Raw genomic sequence first — 17,682 nt, 5'->3', positions numbered from 1 at the left:
ATCATCAGCCAAAATAGAAATGCCATTCCACGTACACACCGCTACCTCCAGCCAAAAGAAATTTCTCCATAGTTTTATTGATTTTTCATGTCTTACAATTGGCCCGACAGAAGTTACAGTGGTTGGAGAATATAAAATTTGAATAAACTTTTCCACGATTTTAATGATTTCATAAGAGGTTTATAAGTTAACCCTAGAAAAATCTCTGACATCAATCTTTTGAAATAATTCTGGAAATAAGTTTTCTTTAAGGTTTCAATTATTTATTGATCTTCAATTTAACCATACCACTGTACCTTCTGTATAGAACGTCCATCATAATTGCGGCGCTGCTCGTTCTGTGCATCTGATTAGAATTACAGAGCCGAGAGAACTGGCTAGGAAATGTGATTGCGGCTGGCAGGAAATTGAGGTCAGTGTTATGATTGTTTTGCGGATGAGTTTTCTGCCTTTGTTTCTTCGGCATATTTCTGCAATTTGCGCTAAATTGGAAGAGTCCGACAAACCGAACTCTCTGGTCGGGCATTCTTTCTTTGGGGGATGGGGCTAAGGTAATCCCAGGTGAGGCACTCAACCCGCCTCAATGTCCATTGACACCAGTCGCCACTCGAGGCCAGATCAAACAAACTGGGCTCATTAGAAATGGCATGGCCAAAGAATTTTTAGCACTCGGAGTGCGAGCGTAAAAAAATGTGTGGGCGTGGCAGATGAGGTAAGACAGGCGCTTAAGCAATTCGCGCCTCTCGGCAGTAAAAAGAAAAAGTAAAATGGCAGGGAAAATGTTTTCTAACCACCGCCAAGAATCTGCTGCAGACCTGGCCAAAAGCCCCTGCTGATTTATTATTTGCGTGCGTTATTTGGCTCACACAGAATCACGCCCCAGCCGTAGATCATGCTTGGGCTGCCCTACCAACTTGGCCTTCAGTCATGGCCAACTTGGGGCACACACATTCCAGTTGACAGTTCATTTGCCTATGTGATTTGCTGCCCGGAGTCTGCGCCTCCAAAAAGGTGCAGAGGGAAAAGAAAGGCTGGCATACGCAATTTATGACTGGCACTGGTAGCTGCAACTGCAACTTTTCTAATTAGCATTTACAAATGGCTGCCGTTTCGAGAGCCCTTCGGTGGCTTTGGTGGCTCATTAGGAACTCGAGTGCTGACAGTCGGCCAAGTGGAGTTGCTAATTTGTCACCCAAAGGTATTTGCCGAGGCTCAGCCAACTGTTTGCACGTACCAAGGCTCAGGCATTTATGGTAATAGAAGTGCGTTTAAAATGCGCTGACTTTCAAACTGTGGGGTAAATGGCCATTTCATTATTATTAGAAGATTTTAGTTTCTCTTAATAGTGTCTTGGTGAAAATTCTTTACTTTTAAGTAATGACTGATGACTCTATTTCTTATTGAACCTCTTTAGAATATGAGCCCTCTGTCAACTGTTCACTTATCGAATCACAGTGTAGCTAAAGTACTTAAAGACACCACATTTCTTGGCCCTTTATGCAGAACCATTTAATGGTCTTAGCCACTCAAAGCTGGGCCATCAAGCGCAAATTAACCAATCACTTAACATTCAAATGCCAGTCCAGAGCACACGTGCGCCAAGGACTCTGTACGTGGGCAGGGGAACGAGATCTGAGCTGTCATCCCTGGCGACTCGGAGTCGTCTGCCTAATCAGCATCTCGGGAACTGAGCCGTTCTAGGATGGGTGCGGTTTTTAGCTGCTCCTCCTCTCTGGACGAGTGTGTGCCTGCAATTTTTAATGGCTTTCGGATCGCTGTACTCCGTTCTGGTCGGGAATTCACTTGCCTCTTTGGCAATCGGCCAAAACCGAGACGAGACTTAAGCAGTTAAATGAGCGATGAGCAAACAGTGCAACTGGTTTCCATATGTCTACCCGATGGAGCTGCAAATCTATGAGTTCTCCAATTTAATATTCGGTCATGAATTTGCAGTTATGTGTGAACGAGCGGTTGCCCGAAGACATCTTCAGCGATTGGTAATTGCTTGGCTGCACTCTGATTGATCTGACAGCAGGAGATGAAAGTGTGTCAATGGCTTAATTGGCTGTCTCTGGTGGGTGTCCGATCAATCATTTCGCTGAGCTACCGTTAACCGCGGCGCAACTCACCTGACAGATGGACCGATCGAGCTCTATTGTAGCGATCTTAAAGCCAAGTTTCCTTCGAAGAAGTACCCCAAATAACACACAAAATAAGCTGTAGGCACAAACCAAACTTTTTTTGGTAATTGGCTGTTATTTGACCGTTTCACAACAACTTTTCTAAGCTCTCATCTTATAATAGCGCAAGAAAGTTCACTTGTATCAAGCTGTAAAGGTATCATTCAAAGAAGTCTATGAAAATGTAGCATTTAGTACATATTGTTTCAAGTGTAATCCAGATCGAGAGCCAACATCAATTTGTCTGTTTCTTTGTTTAGGCCAGAGTGCAATCCTGGCCGAAGGCCTTGCGGCAGCTTAGCCGGTGCAGACCCTTCATTAAAGCTACTTAAACTGCGGCTACCTAGGAAGGGGGATTTAAGGGACGACTCATCTTTAATTGGCAGTCGACATGCAACAGTTTCATTTTTCAATGTTAACTGTAAAAACAAACACGTTATCCACCGGTCGTTGTAAACAAATCAATTTGGCATCGCATCGCCGGATCGAAAGGACCACACTGGGCCACTGGTGTCAGAAGCTTGGAGAGCCTAGATGACGGGAACTTACCTGGAATTCAATTAAGCCGCCCCAAATGGATCCTGCGTGAATCGAACCAGCCTCCAGCACTGCCACGAACCGATCTCAGTGTAACTGCGAACCCATAATTAAAAAATTTTAGCTCTGGTTGAAATTAATTTTGAATATATGCTGGCACTTGACTTGGACATGGACGCTTTTGAAGCCGAGCCGCCGCGCAAATTGCCTAGCAGAGGCATCTACTCCCGGCCATGGGAACGGGGCTGAGAGTCCGAATCAGAATCAGAACCAGAATCCTAGAGATGCCATGAGATGAGATGAGATGAGTTGGCCTGACGCGCGGATTAAGTTGAGCATTCAAATTGAAACTGACATCTTCGCCAGGGCACTTCGCTCTCCACTGCACGACGCACCACTTCCACTTCCACTTGCACTTCACACCGCCAGTCGCTTGTCAACGCACCACCTCGCACCACCGCTCATCAGCGGCCAGTGGGTCCTTGGATGACCACTTGGTTGGCCACTTGGATGGTCGTAAAGAAAGATGGGAAAAAACAGAATCCCTGGAAATTAGTTACATTGTCTGGGCTAATAAAACACAGTGCCAAAGTCATAAAAATGCGTTCTGCAGATCGCGTTCTCTCCATTTAATTCCATTACTGCCTGCCCAACTTCAATGCCAAATCCGTAATGCAAAAATGCACATAAAAAGGGGGAGGCCCCTCGATGGTTGCAAAATATTTGCAAACGGCGCTAATTCAATTAGACAAAGGCACTCAACAGGCGCAAATGAGAGCCAAGTGCTGCGTGTTGTTTAGTGGCTTCTATTTGGTCGGTGCCTGCGCTTGCATTTGACTTATGTCTACGTGGAGGTGTAGGAAGTGGTCCGGCGGTTATGCAACCAGGTCAACAGTGGCACGATTCGCCAAGCTCTGACTATGATGAACACCTTGTCCGAACGCCCAAACAATCCATCAACTGACTCCGCATAAGAGCTGCGAAAATAGTTACCTCTGGCGTGGCACTTAGTGGGTTGCGAAATGTGTTTCTCAAAGTTCCCAGAAAGATTTCACGTTTCCGCAGCTTGAAATTGGTGCACTCAAATTAGTGCACAATTATATTTAATATTTGAAATTACGCTGTTCCGTCTTCTTTTTAGTTTAACTGGTTTCGTTGCTAACTGATGTCTCACCATTTAGTATTCTTCTGAGACAATTGGTGACCTCATAGTCTGTTCTAGGTGCTCATTAAAAAATCACCATCTGTGGGTTTAATATTTAAAGTTATGAAAAATAGAAACCTATCATTGTTATTCGTATATTTTTTTACTAATCTAGCTTAGATTAAAATGGTGAGTCAATCAATAAAAGTGAAGTTTAAACAAGTACAACACATTTAACTGGGTGCGTCAAGATCGCGTGAAGTAACCTTCACAAAATTACATTTTTTACTTACAAGTTTCTCCCCCTCGAATTAATCATGTAATGACAAATCAAATTTTCCAAATTATTTTTATTTGGTGACCACCCGCTGATGGTTCTTGACAGTCATTAAAACTTCGCCATAAGTAAAAACTACTGACTGAGTCATGTTGTGTAGCTTAAATAGAAGCAAAACCGCAACAACTTAACGCGATGCAGTTTCTTTTACTTGCGAATTTGCAGTGTCTAATGCAATTTAATGATCTGCCAGTCAAGTGTGATGTCATGGCATCGATTGTAAATACCACGAGTGAAATCGAATGCCGAATTTTGCCACAGACACGGTCCGCAAGCAGATGGTTATTTATGTTGGCGGCATCTCTGTGGCGGTGGATGGACACCCACGTAGGCGTTGATTTTAAGCTGATTTCAAAGCCAGACAAATGTGCGGCTTAACGAAAGAACGGAGTTTTGCACGCCCAGCGACTTGAAGCGAAATTCAATATGATTTTTTGCTCAAGCTTTTTTTGGTCATTTTTGTTGTGTCAGCGCCAGAGTCAAGTTCGTTGCTCAAGTCTTTCGTCTGGGTGGGGCAAAGTGTAAACGAAATTCTCGAACCAATGATTTAATTTAAAAGGTTTCTACATAATATTTTTGTTAAGCGAATTTTCACATTTTTAACGATTTTTTTTGCAAATTCTATTATTTTTCTACAAACACTTATTCGTTGCGTCAGTGCGCACAAGTCAAGTTCGTTGCTTAAGTCTTTCTGTTGAGGCCGGGCAAATTCACCACAATGGAGAGTGAGAGAAAACGCGAGAGAGTAACGCCAATTGGAATTGTCAAAATAGTGACGTCACGGCTGTAAACAACACTCGAAAAACCAAAACAAACCGATGCCGGCCACGTGATTGTGGCCAAGTGAAACCTGTTTTGGCGAGCGCAGCTTTCCAGCTGGAAGTGTTTGTTTACCTGGGAGAGCGAAGCGCTGGCTCTCCGGCGACTCACGTGCTGCGGAGGCCGCCTCTGCAATTTGTGCATTTGGTCAAGTTCAAGTGTGGTGGCTGAGTGGTGGGTTTCTTTCGCCGGTTTGCCCCAACATATAATCTCAGCTCGAAGGCGCGCGCGCTTCAGTTTGGCTGCGAACTTCAACGTGCGAGGTGTGATCGTCGCTAGCGATCTGTGTTCCTTTTGTGGATTTTGTGAGTGGACAGCTCCCATTGAAGTACTCAGGGCATCTCGCTCCAACCCGCTTACGTCGTCCGTCGTTCGTTGACCGCCGTTTACGTCATTTGGTCGCTTACGTTTCGGGCTCCTTGGGAGTTTCGATGGGTTTGTTGGGGCAGTGCCTGGACAACTTGCCACATTCCGAGTCGCGCTTAATAACCAGCCAAGTCGTCTGCGCGCATCGTCGCACGAAAAAAAATTAAAAAGAAAATCTCGTCTTGCAAGAAAATAATTTCTCGTGTGCGCGCTTTACTAAAAGTTTTCCAATTACAACAACTGATATTTAATTAAAATAATTAAATCTAAACGTTTTTAAACGACTGGATGTTATAGCCACAAATCGTTTCTTTAAAATATATACTTACACTTCTGCTATATACTAATGAAGACTATTTATGTGGTATAATGCTACTATTTCAAAATTTTTAATTCAATAGTGATCGAATCAAGGAAAACAGTTTTTTATAAACTTAAAATGTGCCACCTTATAATTAAAATAATTTAATAATTATTGGCTACCAATTTTTAACATTTTTGCATAAGCGAGTGCAAAACAAATGTTCACAACAAGAAAAAGTTGCTTAAATAATAAACTTCAACGAAATCGTTTAAGGCAACATTTTGTCGCTACCTATATACAATTAGCCAAATTGGCAGCAATAAAACAAATGTGCAACAGCAAGGGAACATGCAAAACCTGCAGTATCGAAACACAACGCCAACGCAATCAAAAGCCAACAACTCTATAAAAGAAACGAAAACAAAATAAAAACGAGAGCCAACCAGACAGAGCACGAGCCTTTTGGCATGAGCCTCCTCCAAGTCTGAATCTGAATCTGAATCTCAGTCTGAGGCTGAGGCTGAGTCAGGGGCTCGAGCTCTGACATGGGTTGTTCTTTGGACTCCCTGCCACCTTGGAATAGGCAAAATTAACTAAATTACAACATCAACATCAACGGCAGCAACAGCAGCAGCAGCGAAAACGAAGCTGCAGCAAATTTGTTGGGCATGCAAATTTATGTGTAAGTGAACAGCAGCAAAAGAGGGCTCTTTGCTCTTGGCCTGGCCCAGCAAATAATTGTGTTTAAATAAAGTTAAGCGCTGCTGTTGCTTCTGCTGCTGCCGCTGCTGCTGGTGATGCTGACTACAAAAATCTCGCCTGGTGGACAGTGGCCAGATCTTGGATATCGGTGTTCCCTCGGCATTAAGCCATATCCGGTTCGAGGGCTCCGCGAGTACTCTTCAGCTAGACCTGTCTAAATTTAGCACTTAATGAAGCTGCTGCTGCCGAGCGGAGCTGAGCTGAATTTGCCAATGCAAACAGATCAGCGCAATTCTGGCACTGGCAATAACTCATCACAATTGGCAAATTAAACGCCAACACAACAAATGATCGCTGCAACGGGCCAGTGCAATTTGTGAGGCTTTTCAGATCTGAGGGCCAGAAAACTCAAATGATAAATGTTCGCCCCTCGCTTATTAATGGCCACTCCAATTGAGTGCAATTGATTTTTGCCTGCGTTGGCGTTGCATAACCACAACCAACAATTCATCCTATTTGCAGATCTCTGAGAGACAGAGAACGAGAAGTGCAGAAAACTGCCTGAAACCAATATCAGAGTTGGCACAGTACTTGGGTTTTTAGTGTGTGTGTGTTCTTTCCCAAGTGCCTCGTGCACTCTAAGTACAACAAATAGATATATATATAGTGCATATCGTGTAGTGACAAATAATAAAAAACATAACTGAAAAGCTACGAAACCCCCATCTCAACCAGGCCAACACCTTTTGCTTTGCGGAGAAATGAGTAACAACAAATTCTTGGTAAGTAATCTTACGGATCAAATCACGGAATCTTTAGCCGAAAATTAACCACAAACAAGTTTCAAATGCCTTGGTATACGTGTACTTCGATTGCCAATATATTTATTGCTTTTCATTTTGTCTAATTCGGATTTGATTGGCTTTGTGGTATTTTCAGCACTGTGGTTTTAGCCAATAAACTTAGCAAACACTTTGAAGTCATAATAGACATTAATTAGTATCGCCCCATTTACGGCTTATTTGGATTCTTAGAATAAAGTGAGTTTTCCCGTTTTGGTTTTCAGTTACTTTACAAATTGGGAGAATTAAATTTACTATTTATTTAGAAACATACGTGTTAAGCTCCACAGAACCAATCCAAATGAGCTATCTCATGAAGAATCTGATCTCATTGATTACAAGACTCATTTATTTAATTACTGAAGCCATTATTTTCAATCAAGATATATTCAAGTTTTTTCTCTGCTCATCAGCTGTGCCGTAGTCTAACAATTTTAGTCAGATTCACATGCTTCCTAAGTCCATATACTTATAGATATATGTATTTGTTATAGCTTTTGCTGTTCATTGATGTGAGACGGTAATGTCTACCGCCCATCGAAGGTCGAACAGCAACAGCGAAATACTTGAGGGCGGCAAATGAGATACATAGTTGCATGTTTTTTATAGCTCCATTATTAATTATCCATTTTCGACAAAACAATTATTTTCGTTGTTGAGTGGGGATTTTATATGAATAGGAAGGGAAAAAGCGTCTGGGTCAAGATATTTATCTTTTTACGATTGGTTTCTCAGCTACAGAAAACTTTAATTTATTTTGCTCATGACTGCCTTTGTTAACTATTTAGTTTTATTTAACATAAAATATTCCAAGGCGTGTTGATATTTGCCAAACTTGCTTCGACAGCATTTAAAATTTGCAATCGGCTTTGGCTCTTGACGTTTTTCGGTTTTCCACTTATTTTTAAAAATTATTTCACACAGATTCATTTTTGCCCCGAAGTCATGTCCGCATTCGTTTAATTTTCGGTAAATCTTTTCAAAGAGCTAGCGAAATTCTGCGTCGCAGAAAATTGCAAACAAATGTTTGCCGTGACGCCTGAATGGCCACAGCCTTGAATATAAATCACAAAAAATATATATAAGTAAAGCTAATCGGGGCTCGGCACGATACGGCAATAGCCACAGCAGCCGTGGAGAGGTTCGACCCAATATTAAGTAATTTTATTATGAGAGGCTTCAAAAGTAAGTGTATTAAAATAAATTACAGCGGCTGCCAACTAATTGAATTTAGCACAGCCTCCTGCTAGGTCACGAAGGAAGAGAGACATCACTTTCAACACCTCCAAGGGTCCAGACTTGGGAACTTGCACTCGCATATATATATATATATACTGTAAAGTTCGCTGAACATAATCATTAAGCGCAATTTACCTACAAAGTCGCATGCCGCCAACATGGCCCGTGCAAAATGATTATTACCATACGCCCCGGCAGCAACTGCAGCCTGAACCCGAGGCACAACCACAACAAAGGGGTATACCATTCCATTCCAATCATCCCATACCATATCGTATCGGTTCGGGTTCGGGGCAACGGGCCACCAGGCAAGCGAAACGAAAGACTCGAGGCACGAACTTGACGTGCTCAAATCCAAAGTGTGGCAAATCAGCTGGCTTAAATCGACCTGCATGCCCGCAAATATAACTAAACAAATAAATGCTTAACATCGGCGCAATAAAGAGGGAGAAAAATACACGCCATTCGAAATATAAATCGTGTGGCTTACATGGAGACAAGTCAAGTGAAAGCTGTTGGGCTGGGCTCTTTACGAAACCGTCTGTAGTCCGTGTTTTTTGCTTCTTCGCCGCATTTCTGTTTTCTTAAGCACATAACAGGCAACTGTCAATAAATAATCAAAATAAACCCGAACCGCAACTCGAAATCATTTGCTAATTGACTAATTTTGGTAACTTGTCGCTTGTAAAAATATTTCGAAGGAAGTCCATGCGTTTCGCAGCCAAACGCATTGGGTATCTTAAGTATTTCATGAATTTGTGAAATGGTTCGGTGGAGTAAAAGTGATGCAATAATTTGGTTGGCTACCCACCCAAAATGCAATTGATATGAGTTGTCCATTTTTCTACGGTCTGCTCCGAATAATGCATTATTTTATGACTCCAAGAAATAGATTAAGGAGATCACATCTTAAATGTATGCATCTGGTCTTATGGCTAGCGCGAAAACAAATTAAATTAATTCCCCAGCAGTAAAACTCCCCCGACTTAGTTGAGGCTCCTATTAAACATTTACTGCTGTGGACTACCCTAACATAAAAACTTTGTCTCAGGCTATAAACATTTTACAGCCGAACTCCCTTTTTCAAGAGCAAGTTCTTAGGCTGCTCATTTCACTGCGAGTCTGCGTTCTCACAGGAATTTTTATGTCACCTTAAGTATTTCGACTTCAACTCAAAGCGTCATGAGATCATCAAATTTATTCCGCACGCATCATGGCAATCGGATCTTAACTGCCCGATCTGAGCCCATTCACGTTTTCGAGTTGCCAAGAAACATATGTAAAATACACAATCCTATTAAAAGCTTTCGATAAGTTGGCTATGCGAACAATACGAAAAATAATACGTACACATTTTGTTAATGGAAAATGAATGACAGGCCAACAACTCGCACCCAGTTTCCAAAGAATCTTTCCTTGTGCGTGTCTTTGAACTTTCGTTTGGCTTGATTTTGGCGAAATTCGTGCAATTCATCACAGCCACAGTTGAAATACTATTGACAGTAATTGCGATTTACAGTTATGTGTGAGAGGGCTCAGAATGCCGAAAAGGCAACGGGCAATAAGCATTAATCATCGGCCAGCCAAAGCAAACTATTAAAGCAGCTTAAACAACGCCAGCGAACCTGACCGGACCAGCCCTATTCGATCGCATCGTTGCTAGGTAACTTATGCAACAATTAAGTTTTATGCTTTCCATAAATATCCAAGCAGGCAGTCCAGTGACCAGTGTCCAGCTGGAGCCACTGGCTTCCTCACCCGCCGTTTGTGTCTCATCACATCGATTAAACTAATTAAATTGTCATAAAGTTTTATGCTACCTTCGTGCCCGAGGAAAGTTCTTTCAACAAGTTTGTGCCTTAAGACTTTCGATTGTCTGCAAAATCAACCTCGAACTTCGTACCATCTGGGCATAATTAAGGCCACCGAAAATGTGATTATCATTATTATCATTATATAAATCACTTATGGCCAGCTTAACCTGTTCGCATTTGTTTAATTATCTTGGCAGATGCGTCAGAAACCTGGTCAGCTGTTTCTGAGCTGGCTTCTAATGTGCGAACGGATTGCTCGTTGCTCCGTGTGCACTCTCGGGTTATAAAATCCACTCAAGGCAAACAACTTTGGGGGTCTGTCTCTGGCCAGTGTGTGTGCATTGATTTCATTCGTTTCTTATATGCAAATGTTTGTTTTTGGCCAAAACCAGTTTGGCATTTGGCCAGTTACTCTCGCTCGGCTGTTCTGACATTTGCGAACGGAACAAAGCCTTCATTGGCACCGTTTTAATAGCGATCATTTTTCATGTATACAGTGAATATGGTATTTATTATATCCACCCACCTCATATCGTAATCGTAACTGTAAAGTTTTTTTGCTGGTCGGGGGATTAAGGAATATATACAGTTCAATTTGTTGATATTTCCAAATTTGAAAAGTTGGTGATGATATAATTCTGAAACATTTTTGGATTTCAATTTCACAATAATTGTAATGCAAAAATAAAACCTTAAAAACTCGTATATGGAAAAAGAAATAAAATCAATAAAATTCCTTTTATATAAGTTCTCATGTTCTCATTTTAGAGATTGTTAGAGATGTTGTGTTTATTAAACCTCTTAACATTTTACACTGCAATCGCATAAACTTATACTGCTATCTGGAAAGCTATCGATGGTACTGGAATGTTTATGGGAATTTCCTGTTTTCAATATCAAGATTTCCAAAGCCCATAAAAATATGGCAAAGAGTTTATGGATTTTTCTAGTAGATGCCAGATGCAGTGTTGGTCATCTAAACCAAATATGACGCCCACGTCAACAGTGAGCGGTTTGGACCTGTTGGCTTAAAAGCAAAAATGTATTAAAATCCAGGATGGGGCTTTTTATGGAGACATCAGCTGGGGAGCGGAGTCGTGGGAAGGAATCTTACCATAAGCACACCATTATCACGATGATTAAAACTTATTATTGGCCGTGTATTATTATTATTAGTAGACAGACAGTCAGGGCGGTTACACGCACGCCGAGCCTGTGGGATCGCATCGAAATCCTTTCATATTTCCAACCCAAGAACAGGGAACCCAGCACACTGTATGCATATTTTTAAAACAGCCAGCGCGCGATTGCGGCCCGAACATGTTATTAATACGTAGAAACAAATAAGCAAAAACAATAAGAGTGGCGAGTGCCGGGTTCGGCAAATACTTGGCCAAAACGCGTTACAATTCTGCGGGCAGTATTGCGGCTACACCCAGAAGAGGGTGGAGAATGTAGCTGTGGGACGGCGGATGGCTGTTGGCGGATGGAGGGCAGGAACTGGGTTCAGCCGCACATTCACCTGGAGCTGGGCACGACGTGCCGCTTTGGCCATTGTTTGCTGCAGTCTTACCTTGATGGTCGTTCACTCCGCGGCCTCAGCTGGATGTGCAACAACTTTTACTACTAACACACATGTAGGGGAGATATCGCCTCGACTTTCAGCGCGCCATCAAAAAAAATATGAGCGTAGTGCTGCTGTACGAGAGAGAGAAGCACTAAAAATCGCTCAATAATATGTACACTGGCCATAGCAATTGAGCCAACTAGTTGGCCCGAACCGAGGATCTGGGGATCGGGGAACCCACCAAAATACCCGGCCCCCCAGCACCCGCCCTCCTCAATCTGATAAATAGAGTGGTTCACAAAATGCTGCCGCCGTTGTGCCTGCCGTCCTGGGCCATTTGATTGTTGTTGCTGCTCTTGGCCGGGCCAAGCCTGTTTTTGTTGCTGTCGGTTGTTGGCAATGTTTGCCAATAAGTTTTTGCCCCGGCATTGCTTATCACGATTTGTGGCCATATTATTTCAGTACTTTTTTCAGATTTTTTGTTTTTATTTTTTTTTTTGTTGTTGCTCGTAGCCTGCCTACGTTGTCCGTGGTCGTCGTGTTCGATTCAGGCGGCCCTGCATTTTTAACGCATATTTTGTAATTGTTGCCGCCGTTGTCTGTTGTCCCAGGTTGACCTTTTTGGCGGATCCATTTGCATACGCACCATCGTAGCGAAGCCCGCAGAGCAAGTCCAGTTCGTTGGACACCGCAGTTCATTGGCCCATTGCAAAGGATTGCCGCTTGCTGGCTGTCTAATTACAAAATGAGCTTTTCTACGCCTTTTCTGCCTTTAAGCCTTTTCTGCGCCTTCACTCAGCGCTCATAATTACCAGCAAATAAATGTTATAACCATAAAAATTAACTTTGCCCGACGCTCGAGTTATGCTTCAGTTAAATTCCTCTTGTTTCTAAGCGAAGGCCGGCGAGAAGAACTTACGCTGATGATAGAAGACAAGATACCCAAAGTATTATGAGGGAAATAAAGGTTTCTTTGGTGTGGGGTTATTTCATTCCAGGCATACTTGGGAAAAATGTTGAATACCTACAAATGGGAAGTAATTTTTCCATGAACCTCGAAATACTTTAAATTAATTGAAAACTATGCCAATGACTTATATATCTCTTCAAGAACAGTCAGAAAATTATATATTATATTTAACAATTTATGATCAAACGTCATAAAATATGTTTAATTATTTTTTTTTAACCAACTGAATTTAAGGCTTTTGTTCATATTTCTGAAGAACATTATAGTTCCTATTCTCTCTTACACCCTCGTCTAAACCTCACTGTAAAAACTTCTTAATCATGCTGCGGTTTTTGTCTCTTGGGGAGCTCTGCTTGGCTGAAAGTGCTTGGTTCTAATTATTTACACGCTCTGCGCATGCATATCAGTTACCAGTTTCTCGTTACCAGTTTTAGTTTTCCCAAAACCAAGTGGCTCGCTGCCCTCGAGGCAAGTGTTTGAAATGTTGTACAGTTTAGTGGCGTCAAACGCTTCGCTGAAGATGCTTACCAGCAGAAGGCGTGGCCCCGGGGGCGTTGAGGAGTCAGGGCGCAGTTACTGCATTAGTTACATAATTCGTTTACCGTTTCTCTAGCCGTTTGATTAATTGGTAAGGAGCCAAGAATGCCGCACGCTGTCGCCGTCTCTTTCTGATAATTGTGCAGTCGTCTGTAAATTTATTCGAGTTCGTTGCCTAAGTCTTTTGTTCTTTAACTGTTCTAAGAGCGGTTTTGCGCCAAGTCATTTCAGCAATTTAAGTCTATTACATCGGAAGTGGAGGTTATTCTTTCACTAAGCCAATATCTTGAGTGCTGATGGGTTTTGTGTTTGCGAAGTTGGAAGGAAACGCATATCTACTCCTGTTAAACTTTGATTAACAAACCGTCTTATAGCCCCCACACAAACTTTTCCCAAAAAACTCCCATTTCACAAGTTCGTTGGCCAAGTCTTTGCCTTGTTTTGGCCATAAGGAAATGCGCCGTGTTTAACTGGTAATTACATGATCCACATAATCACTGCCGTGCATTCCCGAAGATCCCACAACAAAGTGGGCATTTATATTCTAATTATGCAGGCACTTCCATCGAAAGTCACGCTACTTTTTCTCACTCTCCGCTTGTTAGAGTCGCCCGTCGGTAGCAGAGTCACTATACTCGTAACAATAAAACGCTGATTAGGCATTTTTCAACTGGGAAACAAACAAATTCTAACCGAATTTCCATTGGCAAGAAGTGATTGTAGCGGGGGACTGTGGAAAATTCGGCAATGTCATGCCTTAAGTTGCTACCAGACAAACACGATCCCGAATACCGAATCCCGATCCCGATCCCAATGATGAGGTTGATGATACCCCGAGGAGCAAGTGTTGTATCTATGCCAGCAAAACGGCCAATTTTCCATGGCCATAGCCAAGTGCCAAAAGCAACAACACTACGGGAGATCCTCATTGTTTGGGTCTCTTTTCCCTCAATGCTTCCTCACATCCTTTGTTGGCCATGATTTTATGTATGTGTATCGGTGTGTGCGTGCTTCAAAGGAATTTCCATAACCGCTAGCATTCCCTCCGCGTGTGTGTGTGTGTGTCTGTGCGAGTGTATCCCCTCTAATGGCCAAAACACCACCACATCCAGCTCGTAGATACTTCTTCTAGTATCTTCTTGCCATGCCTTTTGCTTTCCGTACGTAACGAAATTGAGCGCAAACAACAAACAACGAAGGGGAAAATCGGCGACAGGAAAATAGACAACGCGCGAAACCTGTTTTTCCTCGGTTCTCTTGGCTAACCTAACACAGAAGAAGGTGCGTGCAGGAAAATCAGTGGAAAATGTAAAGAGTTCTGGCACAGCGGCGTGACCCTCTCAACCCCTTTCGTCCGGTTGACATCAGGGTCCGACTTACGCATTTTTCAATTATCTCATAGACGGCAACATCATCGGCCGCTGTTGCAGTTGCAATTGCATTCCGCGTCTTTGGAGCGGTGGCATGTGCTATGTGCTATGTGCTCGGTGCCATGTGCTATGTAGGTTGGTGTGGCAACCAACGGTACTCCGCCTGGCGGCGATCTTTTCGGCCCCAACCGAACCCAGCCAATTTGCAAAAGCTGGCAAGCAACGCGCTCAACAGGCTCATCACTTAGCCATCTAATGTCTAACTGCGCTGTCAGCCGCCAACTTGTTTACGCTCGCTGCTCTCGGCAGTTGGTCCACCCTAACTGCAGGTGGTGCCATCAACTAGGGCATATATTTAAAAAGCTGGCTAGACTCAGTAAAAGGTAGTCAATGGAATATTTTTTTACAATCGCTTACATTAAATTTATAAGATATATATAATGTGCACACATATGTAGACCAAACAATGTGGGTATTTATGATTTCCTTTAACATGTCTAACAAATAGAGTATAGATCATTCTACTATCTACCAGACTATAGCTCTCTGTTGCAGTTTCAGCTTTTGCGTTTCGTATTTTGCATTCTATTTAAGCCAAATGTCGCCTCGGCCGCATTGGCGTCAAACTACCGTAGTGGCTTTCTGTTTTTTGGGTCAGCCGACTCAGCACGCGCTTCGCATAACGTCATCGCTCTTGACGTGTGCAACTTATGCAACGCAGGGGCAGCATAAATCATACTTCCATCTGAATGGTGCAAATAGAGGCTTATGTATGGGCACCTTGGCACGGCCAATTGCTTGTACTTTTGTGGATCTCCCCTCGTGGCCCCAAAACACAACTTTTTGCTCCCAAAATTTGAGTAAAGCCGCTTACAAGGCGCCTGCAACAATATTTTTAGCAGTGCAAAAACATAAGTAAACAAGCCAGCAAATAACATAAACATTAAAAGGTGACTGTGACTGACTTCGCGACTTTTACTGCGTACGTGGCGTCTATGGGCGCAACGTGACTTTGGAACTGGCCAAAAGTAAACTCTAAATAAGACTCATATATCTGTAAAAAGATCTTGGACAAAATATAAAACGTGAGCAGTCACTTAAATTGAGTGAAACGTATTTGCTGCACATTTTACATTTTGCAGGCGAATGCGCTATAAACATTTGAAATTATTGTTAGTAAAAGACAGCAGAAGTAAAAAAGCTGCACGAATAACTAATTCAAAAGCTAAGGGTCATATAAAACTTGTTTTGAAAATAAAATTGTTGGTTATTCATTGTTTCATTTTATTAAATAAGTTACCTTTAAACTTATCCGCTTCTTATGAAAAGATCATTGGACTTTTATTTGATCATTTATAATAATAGTCACAGAAATCATAGACCCAAGCACATATATCTAGTGAATTTCGTCTTCTACATAAAGTGCATCATTAATTATCTCCCACTGTCAGATAACCACAAGTGGCCTACTTCTTCAATATCTCCTATGATAAGAATTTGCCTCCATTTACAAGGCAGCTCAGAGTTAATGATCTTCTTTTGAACTGAGGAAGAATGGAAAAAGATCATAAAAAATTGCATAGCAAGTTCAAGTTGAAATATTGTTGAAATCAATTAGATAACTTGATTTTAATTTGCAACAATTTGTCTTGCGCTCAGAATGGATGAGTGAGTCATTGTAGCCAATATATATATATAAAAATCAAGTTAAATCGGGTTATCTATATGAATAAAAAATATTCATATCTATATTTTCTTATGAAAATCTCTCATGACGCATGCTGTGACCTCATTTTTATTATTCAAGTACTATAATTTTATACATATTTTTTGCGAGTACAGATCCGCTTGCATTTTCTGCCAGCTTCGGTGATTGCCTAATCCCACGAAAGCCAACTTCGAGTTGTTCCATTTTTCGGAGATATAATTAATTTATTTTCAATATCAAGTCAATTTATCAGTTGACTTGACAAATACAATAACAATAACAAATTAGACGATGCCAGCCCGCTGTGATTCTCTCGTTTTGGGTTTGTCCATACTTCTCTATAAATCTCTCAGATTCTCTCAGTTTTACTCAGTTTCTCAGCGGGTAGCACAGTTACGCTGGCCAACTGTTATACGTCCAAACCGATTTTCAAATGCCAGACCGGGCCACAATTAAACGAAACTAGTTTTGGTCGTTAGAGAGAGAGCCAGTCCGTCAGCTGTTTGCCAACTAACTTGGCCAACAAATGCATGGGTTTATCCTCTCGCATTCAGTCAGCCGGCGCACCGCGTTGTGTGCACTTCGCTCAATAGTTTTATCCGCCGATCGGTTGCGTTTCGTTTGTGGCTAAGGTGCGCGATCCTCCCGTAATCCCCTCCAGATACAGATCTCCCCGCCTCTCCAGATCATATTTGTGCAATGCTCCGGCGTTTGAACAGCTGTGTGTGGGCGCTGGGTGAAAACTGTGCCGGCAAAAAGTGCAAAAATAAATAAAACTCGCATTGAAATTAACAGCAATTTCTATCGCTATTTGCTTAATTCGTTGACGCCATGCAACTTTTTCATTTTTTTCATCACGAAAACTGAAGCAAAATTGAGATGTTTAAGCGATTACGTAATAAACTATTTACGGTGTTTGCGAATTTTGTTTCCATCGTTTTTCATCGCTATTTTCCTGCAATTATATTTTTGCACATTTTCGCACAAATGAGCGAATAATTTTAGTGTATTTAGTGATTTGACACAGTTTTAGGGGATATCACGCGGCCAATCGGCCACGTCTGAATTGTTTTCTGGCGCACCTGTTGGTCAGGTGCAAAGTGCATCACAACGAAAGACTTAGGCAACAAACTTTCGCCCACTGCTAACCAAATAGGTAAACTCAACGAAAATCAGATTAGTGGTCGGTAGAGCAATAAAAAACTTTAAAATGGTCATAAACACTTGCATCACTGCAACCTGTTGC

The 17,682-nt window shown here is 42.0% G+C and overlaps 1 long non-coding RNA gene across 1 annotated transcript; it reads left to right on the top strand.

Annotated features, from left to right (window-relative positions):
• The first annotated feature begins 8,344 nt into the window (after window positions 1-8,344).
• On the top strand, window positions 8,345-9,103 carry LOC116800194. The gene is made up of 2 exons (XR_004361190.1): window positions 8,345-8,416; window positions 8,466-9,103. It is a non-coding gene; the product is annotated as an uncharacterized LOC116800194 (long non-coding RNA).
• The last annotated feature ends 8,579 nt before the right edge of the window (window positions 9,104-17,682 follow it).

This window comes from Drosophila sechellia, chromosome 2L (assembly GCF_004382195.2).
Source record: "Drosophila sechellia strain sech25 chromosome 2L, ASM438219v1, whole genome shotgun sequence".
NCBI lineage: Eukaryota > Metazoa > Arthropoda > Insecta > Diptera > Drosophilidae > Drosophila > Drosophila sechellia.
The sequence above is the reverse complement of the archived record's forward strand: the minus strand, read 5'-3'. Positions and strand labels throughout refer to the sequence as shown.